The sequence below is a fragment of the Leucoraja erinacea genome, chromosome 8, assembly GCF_028641065.1.
Source record: "Leucoraja erinacea ecotype New England chromosome 8, Leri_hhj_1, whole genome shotgun sequence".
NCBI classification, from domain to species: Eukaryota; Metazoa; Chordata; class Chondrichthyes; order Rajiformes; family Rajidae; genus Leucoraja; species Leucoraja erinaceus.
Window position 1 is genome coordinate 32,179,401 of NC_073384.1, and position 15,362 is coordinate 32,194,762.

Genomic DNA, 15,362 nt, shown 5'->3' on the forward strand with positions numbered 1-15,362 from the left:
TTGCTGCCTACAGTACCAGAGACCTGGGTTGGATCCTGACTATGGGTGCTATCTGAATGGAATTTGTACGTTCTCCCATGACCTAGGTAGGATTTCTCCAGAAGCTCAGATTGCCTCCCATACATCAAAGACATGCAGGTTTGTAGGTTAATTGGCTTGGTAAAATTGTTCCTGGTGGTAGTATAGTGTTACTGTGCGGGGATCATTGGTCGGCGCGGACTCAGTGGGTCAGAGAGCGTGTTTCCATGCTGTATCTCTAAACTCAACTGACAACTTTTTGGTCAGGACCCTTCTTCATACTGATGGAGTCGGGAGGGAGAAAGCTTGGAAAGAGGGGTGAGCCTGGCAAGTGATAGGTGGATACAGGTGAGGGGGTGATGGATGATTGGCAGATGGGTGGAGTTAGTGTCAAAGTCAACAAAAGTGTGTCAAATAGGGAGAGATGAGGAGGAATGTAATGTAAAGCTAGAGGGAAGGGATATGGGTGGAAGGAGACAGGGGGCAGGGGAGAGGGGGAAAAAATGAATAAAGGAGAAATATGGGACATGGGGATGAGAGACAAATGTGCTAGATATAGTGAGTGGACGATGAGTATATTCAAAGCAACAGTCTATTTCCCTGGGTCGGGGAGTCTTAAAAGTGGAAAGCATCAGTTTGAAGTGAGAGGGGAGAAATTTAAAGGAGGTCTGAGGGGCAAGATTTTCCAGAGGGTTGTAATTATATGGAATGAGTTGCCAGAGAAAGTAGCAGAGACAAATACAATTACAGAATTTAAAAGGCTTTAAATAGGTACCTAAATAGGAAAGTAGAGAGATTAAGATCTAAATCATGCAAATGGCATTAGCGCCAGTAGGCATTGTTCTCAGCATGGACGAATTGGGCCGAAGGACCTGCTTCTACCTAAAATGATCAAACTATATGGGGTTTTTTATTATACTACGGAAATGTACCAACAATATCAAGGCTGGTAGTTAATCTCTCTCATGTTATTTACAATACCACCTGAATTCCCTTGATGGAATTACTGCAGAGCAATCCCTCCTGGGTATCCATTATCTCCATGTAATACAACCCCAGCCAGTTATTATTCCACTTCTGCATGTTAAACGGCACAACCTGGTGCAAAGATGCGTTACGTTAGAGAAGCAGTTATAAGATGAAGCTGGTAAAACTAAGTATTAATGCTTCCTCAAAGTCTGAAAAGGACTTCTAAAGTTAATAAATTAATACTTCACACATTGGTATTTTCATTGCATGTTTGCATATATTTAAAAAACAAAGATGATTTTAGATTTGCTTATAAATGTTAAAATCAAATCTTTATAAAGGGAATAAAGAAAACCAAACAGCAATTTGGTGTGTTCTTGAAAATGTATCTAAATTATCTAACTTGGGGAGGAACCATCCTGGGGAACGGCTGCTAACCAGCAGCTGTCTGTTCAATTCATTTTTTAATATTAGTTTTTAGTGAATTTTGTCCTATGTTTGTTGTGGAATTTGACTTTATGTGGGGACGTGAAGGGGGAAACTATTTTCTAGGTCCCTACCTGGTCGATGAGGCAGCCTTTTCCCCGGGCTGCACCGTCGACCAGTCCTTGCGGCCTACCAGCGTGAGTGGAGCGGCGCTTTCCTGGCGGGGACTGCCCAGCACCTTCAGCTTCGGTGGCAGCACAGCGCTGGAGCGCTATCGCGGAGCGGAGCGGGCGATGCCTTGCCTGGGTCGCCGCGCTGGGTCGCCGCGCTGGACTGGTACGCTGAGACCGCCGTGATCAACATCGTCTAGCTGCAGGACTGAGGAGTGGCCAGCCGGGGGGCGGGCGGCGCCGACTTTAACATCGGGAGCCTCGGAGCACCAACCGATGCGGCCCTGTCGGCTTCGGAATGCCACAGACTCCGATAGGGAATCGGCCGTTCCAGCCGTCCCAGCCGCTGTGAGGACTCTCCCGACGCCGGAGCAACACCACCCGGCGAGAACGGCCAGGAACATTGGGCCTCCGTAGAGGCAACTGTGGAGGCCTCAATAGGCCTGACTATGGGAGAACTGGGGATGGGGACTGGACATTGTGCCTTCCCCCACAGTGGTAACCATTGTGGGGGGATTTTTTTTTGTGTGTAAATGATTATTTTATTCTGTGTCCAAGATGGCTGCCGGAAGGGAGAGTGTACGCTGGCGCGCTTTAGCTGCCGCTGCTCTCTCTTCATATTGTGTTTTTGATTTTTGTCTTTGGATTGAATTCTGTCTTTAATTTGTGTACTGGTGATGTCTTTACTATTTATTTCATTCCGCTTACATGTTTTTACTCTATTTGCTAAATTTTGTAAGGTGTCCTTGAGACTCTTGAAAGACGCCCATAAATAAAATGTATTATTATTATTATTAAATGGTGTCAAGTTGGGAAAAGGGGAAGTATAACGGGATCTGGGGGTTCTTGTTCATCAATCACTGAAAGTAAGCATGCAGATACAGCATTCAGTGAAGAAAGCGAATGGCATGTTGGCCTTCATAACAAGAGGAGTTGAGTGTAGGAGCAAAGAGGTCCTCCCGCATCTGTACAGGGCCCTAGTGAGACCACAACTGGAGTATTGTGTGCAGTTTTGGTCTGCAAACTTGAGGAAGGACATTCTTGCTATTGAGGGAGTGCAGCGTAGGTTCATGAGGTTAATTCCCGGGATGGTGGGACTGTCATATGTTGATAGATTGGAGCGGCTGGGCTTGTATACTCTGGAATTTAGATGAGAGGGGATCTGATTGAAACATATAAGATTATTAAGGGTTTGGACACGCTAGAGGCAGGAAACATGTACCCAATGTTGGGGGAGTCCAGGACCGACCAGGGGCCATAGTTTAAGAATAAATGGTAAGCCATTTAGAATGGAGATGAGGAAAAACCTTTTCACACAGAGAGTTATGAGTGTGTGGAATTCTCTGCCTCAGAGGGTGGTGGAGGCTGGTTCTCTGGATGCTTTCAAGAGAGTTAGATAGAGCTCTTAGGGATAGCGGAGTTAAAGGAGATGGAGAGAAGGCAGGAACGGGGTACTGATTGTGGATAATCACATTGAATGGCGGTGCTGGCTTGAAGGGCCGAATGGCCTACTCCTGCGCCTATTGTCTATTGTATTTCAAATCATTACAATTGTCCCTTAATCAAGATGCTCTGCAACACACACACGGAAACAAATAGATCCACAGACCACTCCGGTTTCCATTAGGTTACCTGAACCATATCTGGAGAACTAATTACAACATGCAACCAATTTAATTATTAAGATGATTACCTTAACTTAATTATGAGGATGATTAGCTCAAAATACAAAAATCAGATTCAAACACGCCAACCATAAAGGAACAGAAGAGAATTAAATATTAAAATAATTACCGTATTTCCCGGCAATGATGACCCCCCCTGCGTCGAAGACGCACCCCCATTTTGAGTTGCTAAAGTTTGAAAAAAGGCTGGCGGGACATAGAATTTCTCACACTCAAAAATAAATAAATAAATAAATAAAGTGACAATTCAATTTGCCCAAGGCTTCCAAACCTCCCTCATTTGCACTTTAGACTGTTTTGACTGTTTTACTGTTTACTGTTCTTTTTATAAATCATGTTTCTCGGGGTATCTAAATCTAAATTTTATTAGTTGTTTAAGTTATGACATCGGATGGAAGCTGCATACCAAATCTCGTTGCACGTATGTGCAATGACAAAATATATTATTATTATTATTATTATTATTATTATGAATTAATGATTGGGTGGGGTGTGGAGCGTGACGACAGGTGAAGAGATGGTAGGAAAAACGGGAGCACACCAGGACAAGTTGAATCAGTAGTGATCTTATTGAATGACAATACTAGTTCAAGGGACCAATTGGGGGGGAAGAGTTCCTTTCACAGCGTGTGGGGAGTCTGGCCTGGGTCAGCACAGGCAGGAGCGTTGAGAAGCAGGGGGTCGGGGATCATGCCAGCAACGCACTCACTCACCGCTGCCGTGGCGCTCCGGGCGTGGAGCCACCACATTGTGGCTTCTCCTGCCGCTCGCCGGCCTCGCTCATGTCAGCCGCTTCCCGCAAATCCTTATATTCCAACTGCCGCCGGGAGCAGGACGTGGCCTCACTTGCTGCGCTGGGTGACACTGCATGGCTTTCACTGCCCAGTCCGTGTCTTTCAAGTGCAAAGATCATAGAGCGGAGCTGGTCAGCGGGGGATGGATAACAGGGCAGCGGGTGGTGGAGCTTACTCCTGTGTCAGCGCGAGTAACCTCAATTGGTCCCTTGATCGCGCTGACACAGGAGTAAGCTCCGCTGCCCGTTGTCCTGTTATCCATCGCCCACTGACGTGCTCCGCTCTATGATCTTTGCTCTTGAGCTGGTCCCCTCACTGTCAGGTCCCGGCGGCCGCTCGTAGCCACCTGAGCTACTTCCCTCCCCAGCCACAATTCGGTGGCTCCGCGCCCAGGAATAGACTTGGCTATCATCGTTCTTGATGTTGCTGTACCGAGGGATAGCCAAGTCTATCTTTCTTGGCTAACAACCTAACCTTCGGCCTCCAAGACGCAGGTAAATTGTCGTGCCTTATCTTTGGGTAAAAAATAGCGTCTTCATTGCCGGGAAATACAGTAAATAAAACTCCAAATAGCCCTTGCTTCCCCTCTCTCTCCATCCCCTCCCCCTTCCCAGTTCTCACAACAGTCTTACTGTCTCCGACTACATTCTATCTGTCCCCCCCACTGCCCTGACATCAGTCTGATGAAGGGTCTCGACCCGAAACATCACCCATTCCATCTCTCCACAGATGCGGCTTGTCCCGCTGAGTTACTCCAGCATTTTGTGTCTACCTTTGATTTAAACTAGCATCTGCTGTTCTTTCCTACAGATAAAACTAAAAGTTGTACAATGGTAATTTGATGTTCTTTTTAATCATGGTGCTCAAGATGTTCAGACAGATACATTCCATTTCACATTATTTCGCACCAGATGGTATAAGGTGTGGTGGGGAGGGGGAAGGCGATGGGGAAAGGGAGGGGGATGGGGGTTTCATAGGAACCCGAGGGGAAACTTTTTGTTTACATAAAGGGCGGTAGGTACATGGAATGAGCTGCCAGAGGAGGTAGATGAGGCAGGTACTATCACAACATTTACATTTTGGGTCATCTTCAGATTCTGAACAAATATATTCAAATATTTAAGGGTGCAAAAAGATTCATCAGGTTGTTACCAGGGCGCGAGGGCTTGAGTTATAATGAGAAGCTGGGAATTTTTTCCTGTGGCTGATGGGTGACAAACCATGAGAGGCACAGATATGGTGAATATTCCCAGACTTGTCCCCAGGATGGAGGCATCCAGAACTGGAGAACATAGGTTCATGATGAGAGAGAGGAAAAGGATTTAAGAGAGACCAGAGGGGCAATTTCTTAACATATATCAAACAAATTGCCAGATGAAGCTGCAGAGGTGTGTACAGATGTGACATTTAAAAGACACAATTAGGAGAGGTTTAGTATGATATGGGCCAAATGCAGCCAAATGGGACTAGCTTAGATAGGGCATCTTGGTCAACATAGATGAGTTGTATGAAGGGTTTAAACAGAGTTGTTTATCTACCGTACGACTCTATAAATGAATTCATTGTGCGTTGAGCTAATATCTCACGGCTTAGCTGATTGGGCGAAGGAGAAATAGGGGAGGGGAGGGCGGAAGAAGATTTGACGTGTCCTTTCCCTTCAGCCTGGAAAATATGTTGAGAGCAAAATGTGTCACAGATGAGATGTCTTTAAACATTTTTCAATCTCTTGTGAGTACAGTTAGTTCAACTTCATGGAACAGGAGAACAAGATCTTCTCCATACAGTTGGTGCCATTTGTCAGATGTGTATCTACATGGCATATACAGGCCTTTATTTGTTTATATCTTTAAATCGTTATACAATTAAAACTATATTCAATCAAGTTTTTATAACAAATTATTCCTAACTCTGCAGGTCAGGCAGCATCTCTGGTCAAAAAGAAAGGGGGGCCTTTCGGGTCGGGAACCTTCGTAAGTAATAGGAATAACATAGACAGCACGGTGGCGCAGCGCCAGAGTTCGATCCTGGCTACGGTGCTGTCTGTACAGAGTTTGTACGTTCCCCCCGTGACTGCATGGGTTTCCTCCGGGACCTCTGGTTTCCTCGATGTTTCTGGTCGGAATGTTGAATTTTCTCATTTTAAGTAACTTCTATTAACACTCCTCTCCCCCTTTCTTCTCCTTCCCTGTTATTTAACCAGTTTTACAGTTTGCAAAAATGTATCCATCTCGTGATCACATCGTACCAAGCCAACAATTGGCCTACCAAGGAACCACCCTGCTGGAAATCAACTGTTCCCGGCCCTGATTTGTCCTGATCTTTTCCCACCTACAGTTCATATCCCCACCCCATATTTTCAGTCCAACTCGAAACAGTACCAAACCTTTTTCTCCAGAGATGCTGCCTGGCCTGCTGAGTTATTCCAGAACTTTTTATTTATCTATGTTATTCCTATTACTTACCATTTGCAATTATAACCAGTTCTCATTCATTTACAACTAGACTAAGTGGGACCTGTTGGGTCCCAGTCACACGGGAGGCCTGGTCCTCCAACACAACCCATCCCCCAACGCAATATTCCACCACTCACCCATAGCCCCTAACTGCGCAGGTGCGGCTCATTTCCCCTCATCCCCGCAGCACTCCCTCCCCCTCTTCATGTCATGTGGTGTGGGAGGGGGATTGTGGGGAGGGGGGGTTGGGGTGGGGGGAGGGTGGGGGAGAGTGTGGTGTGGCGGGGGAAGGGGGATTGTGGGGGATGAGGGGTTGTGGGGATGGGGGAGGGGTTGTGGGGGTGGGGGAGGGGTTGTGGGGGTGGGGGGGGGGGGATGGGTGTGGGGAGGGGGGGGGAGTGTGGGGGGAGGGGGGGGGGGGGGGAGTGGGGGGGGGGGGGGGGGGGGGGGGGGGGGGGGGGGGGGGGGGGGGGGGGGGGAGGGGGGGGGGGGGGGGGGGAAGGGGGGGGGGGGGGGGAGGGGGGGAAAGGGGGTGGTATCACGGGGGTGGTATCACGAGGGTGGGGGGAGCGGGGCAGAAGCCAGTGAGGGGGACCATAGGGGAAGGGGCTGGAATTGATGCTGCAATGGGGACTCACAGCAGGTGCTGGTCGTTCTCTTCTGCCGGGATCAGAGTCTCCGCTTTCCGTTTGGCGACATCTCCGACTCTGGGTTGGGCTGGGATTCCAACGCTGGGCTGGGTCTCCGACGCTAGGCTGCTTCGGGTCGGGTCTCCGACCCAATCTCTCTCCGAAAATTGTGTCTGGTTGGAGACGTCCAATAGACGCGGCGCTGAACGGCAGGATTCGAGATCGATCTGCGCACACGCGGTTTTTAAGATTCTCGCTAACTTTTACATTAGACCACCGATCGGAACGAAACTTGGTGCAATCGCAGTTTAGGAGAACAGTGATTAAGCTGGCGAAAAATCATAGCTCTATCGTGTACTGTTTTTGCGCAAATAGAATGACCGTGCAAACCAGAAGATAACAAGATCAGAGCTTTAGTTATGTATAGATTATTGGGACATTATGTTACAGTAGTACAAGATGCTGGAGAGGCTGCACTCGGAGTACAGTGTTCAGTTTTGCTATAGGAAAGATGCCATCAAACTGTAAAGTGTGCAGAGAAGATTTATGAGTATATTGCCAGGACCCAAGGCTCTGGGCTATAGCGAGAGGTTGGGCAGGATCGGACCTTATTCTTTGGGGCGCAGGCGGCTGAGGGGTGATCTGATAGAGGCATATAAAACCACGAGGGGAATAGTTAAGATGGATTCAGAGTCTTTTACCCAGGGTATAACCATATAACAATTACAGCACAGAAACAGGCCAACTCGGCCCTTCTAGTAGAAACATAGAAACATAGAAATTAGGTGCAGGAGTAGGCCATTCGGCCCGTCGAGCCTGCACCGCCATTCAATATGATCATGGCTGATCATCCAACTCAGTATCCCGTACCTGCCTTCTCTCCATACCCCCTGATCCCCTTAGCCACAAGGGCCACATCTAACTCCCTCTTAAATATAGCCAATGAAGTGGCCTCAACTACCCTCTGTGGCAGAGAGTTCCAGAGATTCACCACTGTTTCTGTGCTGTAATTGTTATATGGTTATACCCTGGGTAAAAGACTCTGAATCCATCCTAGCTATTCCCCTCGTGGTTTTATATGCCTCTATCAGATCACCCCTCCGTGCCGAACACTTATTCTCCCCTAGTCCCATCTACCTGCACTCAGACCATAACCCCCCATTCTTTTCCCGTCCATATACCTATCCAATTTATTTTTAAATGATAAAATCGAACCTGCCTCCACCACTTCCACTGGAAGCTCATTCCACACAGCTACCACTCTCTGAGGGTAGAGGAATCAAGAAACAGAGGATCTTGTCGAATGCAAAGTAGTTGTGTATTTACAAACATTTGAAAATAATAACAGCTCTTCCTGAGGAAAAACAAGAGCATTGCAAGATTTTTCTACATGACATACGGCCTGTCTCAAGACTGAATTATTCAAAACATGAATTTTAAAACAGGTATGCATTTCAGGTCTATATTAAGAAGCAGGCCTTTACTAAGAAGCACTTAATGAGTCTTAATTTCCAGTGTCCTTGATCTGCCCTCGGGTGATAAGATTCCACAGAATGAAAGGGAGAGCTGCTTCACACATGTCTAGGTTTATTATTGTCATGTGTACTGATGTACAATGAAAAGCTTGTTTAGCATGCTATCCAACCAGATCTCCCTCTGTAAAAAAACTTGCCCCGCACATCTCCTTTAAACTTTGCCCCGCTCACCTTAAAGCTATGCCTGCTAGTATTTGATTTTTCTATCCTGGGAAAAAGTTGGAATATTTAGAAATGGTGCTGTACTTACAGGTAGAAAAAACATTTAAAGAGTGGGGCCATTGTATTGGATGATAGTAGATCCTTCTCTGGGAAGAGCACACAAGGAGTCGCCACATATTAAATATTAGTACTAGCATTTGTTAATATCAATACAAAATGTTTCTTTCCTGCTGCACAGAGAATCCAGAAAGGTTACGTGCATCATGAATGACACTGGAGCCGTTTCTGATAAATAAATAAATAAAATTCCCTCAATCTTGGAGCAAATAGAGCTGGAAGATCGAGGATGATGATGCAAGGCGAGGTGGTGGTGTGGACCATGAGGTACATGCAGACGTGCTTCAGGGGACATCAATAGACTTGGTGAATGTGCAAGGACTCGTCAGATGCAATATAATGTAGTAAATGATTTTGGTTGCACCGAAGACGTCAAGCTTTTTTCCACTAGTATTGGGGGGTTTTAATGTATTGAATTGTTTTGTTATATGTTATCTATGTGTATTGTGTTTACAAGTCTGTCAATCCTGCTGCATAACCGGCCATATGAATATTGAATTGTCCAATTGTAGGTAACTAACTAACACACACACACCCCTCTCCCTTTCTGCCCTGTGCCGCAACTGGACTCGCACCTATTTCTCCCCTCCCCTCATCTTTCACCGACATTCCTTTATCTGGCTTCACAATTCACAACTCTTCTTTCCTTCTCACACACCTTCTGTCGTTTCATGTCTAGCCTTTGTCTAAAAATGGCAATAAATGGTAAGGTCTTTTAAAAAAGATCCTCATCACTTGCCAACCTCTGTCCCACACCTCATCTCTTCCAGCTTTCTTCCACCCCCCATGCCACAATTAGTCTGAAGAAGGGTCCCAACCCAAAATGTCATCTATCCATGTTCTCCAGAGATGCAGCCCGGCCCATTAAGTTATTCCAGCACTTGGTGTCTTCTTTTGTAAACCAGCATCTGCAGTTCCTTGTTTATACGGTAAGAATCTCACTGTTCCTTTGTTGGTATATATGACAATTAAACACTCTTGGCTCTTGAAAAAGGTGAATTCATCGACTTTGTTAGGAAAAAAAAATACACTTTTTAAAAATGGCAATAACTGGCAAGGTGTTAGTTTTGAAAGGAATCTAGGTGTCCTTATACGTGAATCACAGAGAGTTAACATGCTGGTACAGCAACCAATCAGAAAATAACACAATACCCTGGTCTTGAGGACTTGAGTACAAGAGTAGCGATCTCCTGCTCGAATCACATACAGCCTACATCTACAGGAATACAGTGAACAGATCTGGTCCCCTTACCTAAAGAGGGATGTACTGGCAGAGAGGAGAGGCAGCCTGTAGTGCAATGCAAGATTAAAACAGACTGGACTTTTTGTCACTCGAGTTAGAAGAATGAGAAGTTACATCAGTAAAATGTGTAACATTCTAATCTTAAGGGACTCGACAGAGTATATGAAGAATTTATGTTTTCCCTGGCTGGAATCAGAAGTAACAGTCTTAAAGTATGTGGTCAGCTATTCCGAAATATGATAAGAAGAAAGTTAGAATGTAGAAACAAAGCACTGCAGATGCTGGTTTATACCAAAGATAGACACAAAGTGCTGGGGTAAATCAGTGGGTCTGGCAGCATCTCTGGAGAACATGGATAGGTGATGTTTCGGGTCGGTCATTCCATCTGAAGAAGAGTCTCGACCCAAAACGTCACCTATTCGTTTTCTCCAGAGATGCTGCTTGATCCACTGAGTTACTCCAGCACTTTGGGTCTATCATCTATAAGAATAAAGTAGTTCACTGAGAGACGTGACTCTTTAGAGTTCTCTACCCAAGAGAGCGGTGGAGGCTCAGTCACTGAAGTGATCGAAAAATTTTTTAGCTATTAAGGGAACCAATGGATATGAGGTTCGCGAAGAAAGTAAAGCTGAAGCAATAGTTTCATTGAGATTTTATTGAATGATGGTAAAGGCACCAAGGTCTGTGGAATTCTGGTTAGAGTCATACAGCATGAAAACAGGCCTTCGGCCCCACTCGTCCATGCCGAGTAAGATGCAACATCTAAGATAGTTTAATTTGCCCACATTCGGCTTACTTACTTACTTACAGCCTATTATGCCTCCTGGCATGTAGGGCAGCAATGAAGGTCCTCCACCCCCTGTCTGTTCTGGGCTAGTTTCTGGACACTACCCCAGGTCAGGTCCATTTCCTCCTCCACAGTTCGACACCAGGTGGTTTTGAGTCTCCCTCTTTTCCTTTTCCCTTCCGGTGTCCAGTGCAGGGCTATTTTTGGGATGCTGTCTGGTTCTCTTCTCAGTATATGGCCAATCCAGTTCCAGCGCCTTCTCATGCCTAGTCTTATGTTTGGCATTTAGAACTTCCACCTTCCTGCCAGTGGCTTCCTTTCGGCTTTCACCATTGACATTCATCCTAGCATCTGTCGATAGCCCTGGAAGTCCATCACGCCCAGTAGTGTTGATTCCTTCAGTTGCTGTTTCCGTAACATATTTGTTTTACGAGACAGGGTTGTTAGCCCTGTGCTCAACCTGCAACCTAGAGGACCAGTGGATCGCTCTTCGTCTCGCCTCTACCCTTCGACCTGTCCAGCATGGGAGGCCCTAACAGGAGACGAATCTCCCGCCGGCATAGCTCTAGGGGTCACTGAGACACACAAGCTCCCCGACCACAACAAGGTTGCAACCCAACGGCTTGTAACCATCTAAATGTTTCCAATCCATGTACCTCCGCGCCGCCCCCACACCCCAAATGTTTTCTACATGCTGTTTTAGTGCCTGCCTTGAATCAACTACCTCTACTGGCAGCTAATTCCATATACACACCACCATCTGTGTGGAAAAATGTTGCCCCTCAGGTTTCAAGTAAATCTTTCTCCTCAGCTTAGATCTTCTTACGTTCCCATTAAGGAGAGCATCTCAAATAAAAAGAAAACAAAAATGCATTTACATTCCCATGGAAAGACTTGGTTTAACTTCCTGGAATTGCAATGAAAGCGATACTAAAATTTCAAGAACTCTTTGTTCTTCTAGATTTAGCAGAGCAATTGATTAGCAACAGTGTAGCCTTGATTTGTTTTCTCATTGCTGATGCAGTTATTCAATGTCTACTGAAATTTGTCAAATTAAATGTTAGTTGTTTCAATTCTTTTTTTTGCACCATTTTCCACCAGTGCAACCTCTCTCCCTTCTCTAAAAAATATTTCACCCAATTTCCATGCTATGCATAAATCCATTCAGATGGGAAATAAAGGAGCAAATATAGAATATGAAAAAGAGGAAATTAGAAGAAATACATGCAGCAAACATCAATATGAAGACACAAGGAACTGCAAATGCTGGAATTGCGAGCAAAACACAAAGTGTTGGAGGAACTCTGGGTCAGGGTGCATCTGAGGAGGGAATAGACAGATAACCTTTCAGGTCAGGACCCTTTTCCAGACCATATATTAATAAAGCTATTTACATAAAACGTGAAATAAAAAATATAAATTCACAGCCTGACTAATTTTCTGCTAATTTCTCCCATCACTCCTCAAATCACAGTCTAGTGTCCTTCCACTGCTGCACATCGAGGGGCAGAGTCGGGTGGGGACACACCCCGACGCATCATAAGAGGCAAGAATGTTTTGTTTAAATAACTTTTACAAGGATGTTCCCAGGATCCTCGGGTCTGTGCTGCAGGAAGAGATTGGACAGGCCAGGACTTAGGGGTGACAACTGAGGGGTGTATATTTTAAAAAAAATGTATATATATATTTTTTTAAACAGGGACAGTGCATATTGATAAACATGTACATATAAATATGCAAGATTATAGCCAGTACCTAATTTCCATCTTTAGTCCCTTGCCATACAACAACAATTTTACAAGACACATAACCAACACAATTCACACAGATGTCCATCACAGCGAATCTCCTCCTCACTGTGATGGAAGGCAAAGTCTTGTCTCTCCCCTGTTTTTCATCCTCTCCCGATGTTAAAGCTCCCGGCAGGTGATGGCAAGTCCCGCGGCCGTTAAGACCGAGCCGGCGATGTAAGGCCCTGCTCTGGGTCTTAATGTTGGAATCCCCAGCGGGCGATGGCAAGTCCCGCGGCAGTTAAAGCCGCGCCGGACGATGTCAGGCCCCGCAACTCGGGCAGGAGAAGCTGCCGCCGCTGGAGCTCCGAGATGCGGTCTCCCACCAGGAACCCTCGAGCTCCCGCTGTCACCGTCCACAGGCCTGCAACTGGAGCCTCCGAAGCCCGGTAGCAGCCGCTCGCCACTGCAGCTCCCCACGCTCCGAGGCCGGCCAAACCCACGATGGCAAGTCCGCAGGCTCCGTGACTGGAGCCCCCAGGTCATTCCGGCTGGAGGACGCTCCACGGTGCTAGGCCCCAATGACAACAGAGATCCAACAGGGAAAAGGTCGGGTCTCCCGTCCAGGGAAGAGATTCAAAGTTTCCCCTGCCCCCCTACATATACACAGTTAAAAATATATAAAAAACACTACACATTAGACGAGACAAAAAAAATTTTAAAAGGAAGGACAGACGGACTGCAGGGGCCACTGCCGCGAAACTCCGCCCATTGTATAAAATCAGGAGGGGAATATGTAGGGTGAATGTACCAAATCTTTTATCCAGAGGAGGGAAATCAAGCACCAAAGGACATAGATTTAAGAGGGGAGAGATTTAATAGGAACCTGAAGGGCAACTTTTTCCACGTAGAGGGTGCTAATTATATGGAACGAGCTGCCAGAGGTAGTTAAGGCAGGTACTATAAAAACATTTAAAAGAATTTTGGTCAGATATACGGGGAGAAAATGTTTGGAGGGCTATGGGCCAATTGTGGGCAGACAGGCGTAGTGTAGATGGGTTGGCATGGATATTTGGCCAAAGGGCCCGTTTTCCTGCTGAATTATTTTACCGAGTACGACACTATTGAATGACTAAACACTGAGACTATATGAAAAGATTTTGTGCAGATTTTGTTTTAGATTTTTTTAAATTCTGAATAAAACTTATTTTTTAGGGGAAAATGTATTTTAAATGTTTAGTTTATAGATACAGCGTGGAAAAAAAGCCTTTAGCCCCAACGAGTCCACACTGACCAGATTTGGATGAGAGGTTTGAAGGCTTTGTGGCAAAGTTTGCAGATGATAACGAAAATAGGTGATGGGGCAGGTAGTGTAGAGAAAGCAGGGATTCTGCAGGACTTGGACAGGTTGGGAGAGTGGGCAGAGAAGTGGCAGATGGAATATAGTGTAGCAAAGTGTGCAGTCATGCATTTTGGTAGTAGGAGTAAAGGCGTAGACTAATTTCTAAATGGGGTGAGAATCCAGAAATCGGAGGTGCAAAGGGACTTGGGGTGCTGGTGCAGGATTCCCAAAAAGTTAATCTGCAAGTCGAATTGGTAGGAAAGAAAGCAAACTCAATGTTAGCATTTATTTCAAGAGGGCTTGTATACAAAAACAGGGATGTAATGTTGAGGCTCTTTAAGGCACTGGTAAGACCACATTTGGAATATTGTGCGCAATTTTGGGCACCATATCAGAGGAAGGCTGTGCTGGCTCCGGAGAGGGTCCAGAGGAGGTTTACAAGAATGATCCCAGGAATGAGTAAGTTAACTTATGATGACGTTTGTCAGCACTGGGCCTGTACTCACTGGAGTTTAGAAGAATAGTTAAAGGCTTGGCTAGAGTGGATGTTTCCACTTGTGGGAGCGTTTAAAACTAGAGGTCATAGCCTCAGAATTAGAGGACCTTCTTTTAGGAAGGAGATGAGGAGAAATGTCTTTAGTCCGAAGGTGGTGAATCTGCAGAATTTGCCACAGAAGGCTAAGTCAGTGGATATTTTTAAGGCAGAGACAAATATAATCTTGATTAGTGCAGGTGCCTGAGGTTATAGGGAGAACGCAGAAGAAGGGAGTTAGGAGGGAGAGATAGATCAGCCATGATTGAATGGCAGGGTGGATTTGATGGGCTGAATGGCCTAATTCTACTCCTATTCCTTATAACCTTATGATAAACATGTGTCTTCTGGTTCTTAATTCCCCATCTCATAAAAGACTCTGTGCATACACCCTATCTATTCCCCTCATGATCTTACACACCTCTTCCAGAGCATCCCTCAGTTTCCTGCGCTCCTAACATGCCCAACCTTATAGATTAGGCCTCAAATCCTTGCCACATCCATGTACTCTTGGATTATAAATGGAGTTAAAAAAATTCTTACGTAAATTGTTAAGAGATTAAAATGGGGGCAGGAGAAGCAAAAAAATCCTGGGAGTACAAATAAATATACCTCAATAACGCCAGTAATGCATAATAATCTAAAAATATTTATTTTGAGAGGGCAAAACAGAAACACGATGATGAATTGCAGAATTAATCCAACGTTGGATCAGTTGCACCAGGTACTATTTTGGTTGCCTCACATGTGAAAGGAAAGAGAGCATAAAT

The 15,362-nt window shown here is 45.6% G+C and overlaps 2 protein-coding genes across 4 annotated transcripts in view; one reads left to right on the forward strand and one right to left on the reverse strand.

Moving 5' to 3' along the window:
* Window positions 1–15,362, reverse strand: part of abhd12 (abhydrolase domain containing 12, lysophospholipase) — a 116,709-nt gene that overhangs the window by 77,554 nt on the left and 23,793 nt on the right. The gene's annotated exons all lie outside the window — the stretch shown is intronic.
* eif4a3 (eukaryotic translation initiation factor 4A3) overlaps window positions 1–15,362 on the forward strand; it is a 165,823-nt gene that overhangs the window by 29,502 nt on the left and 120,959 nt on the right. The gene's annotated exons all lie outside the window — the stretch shown is intronic.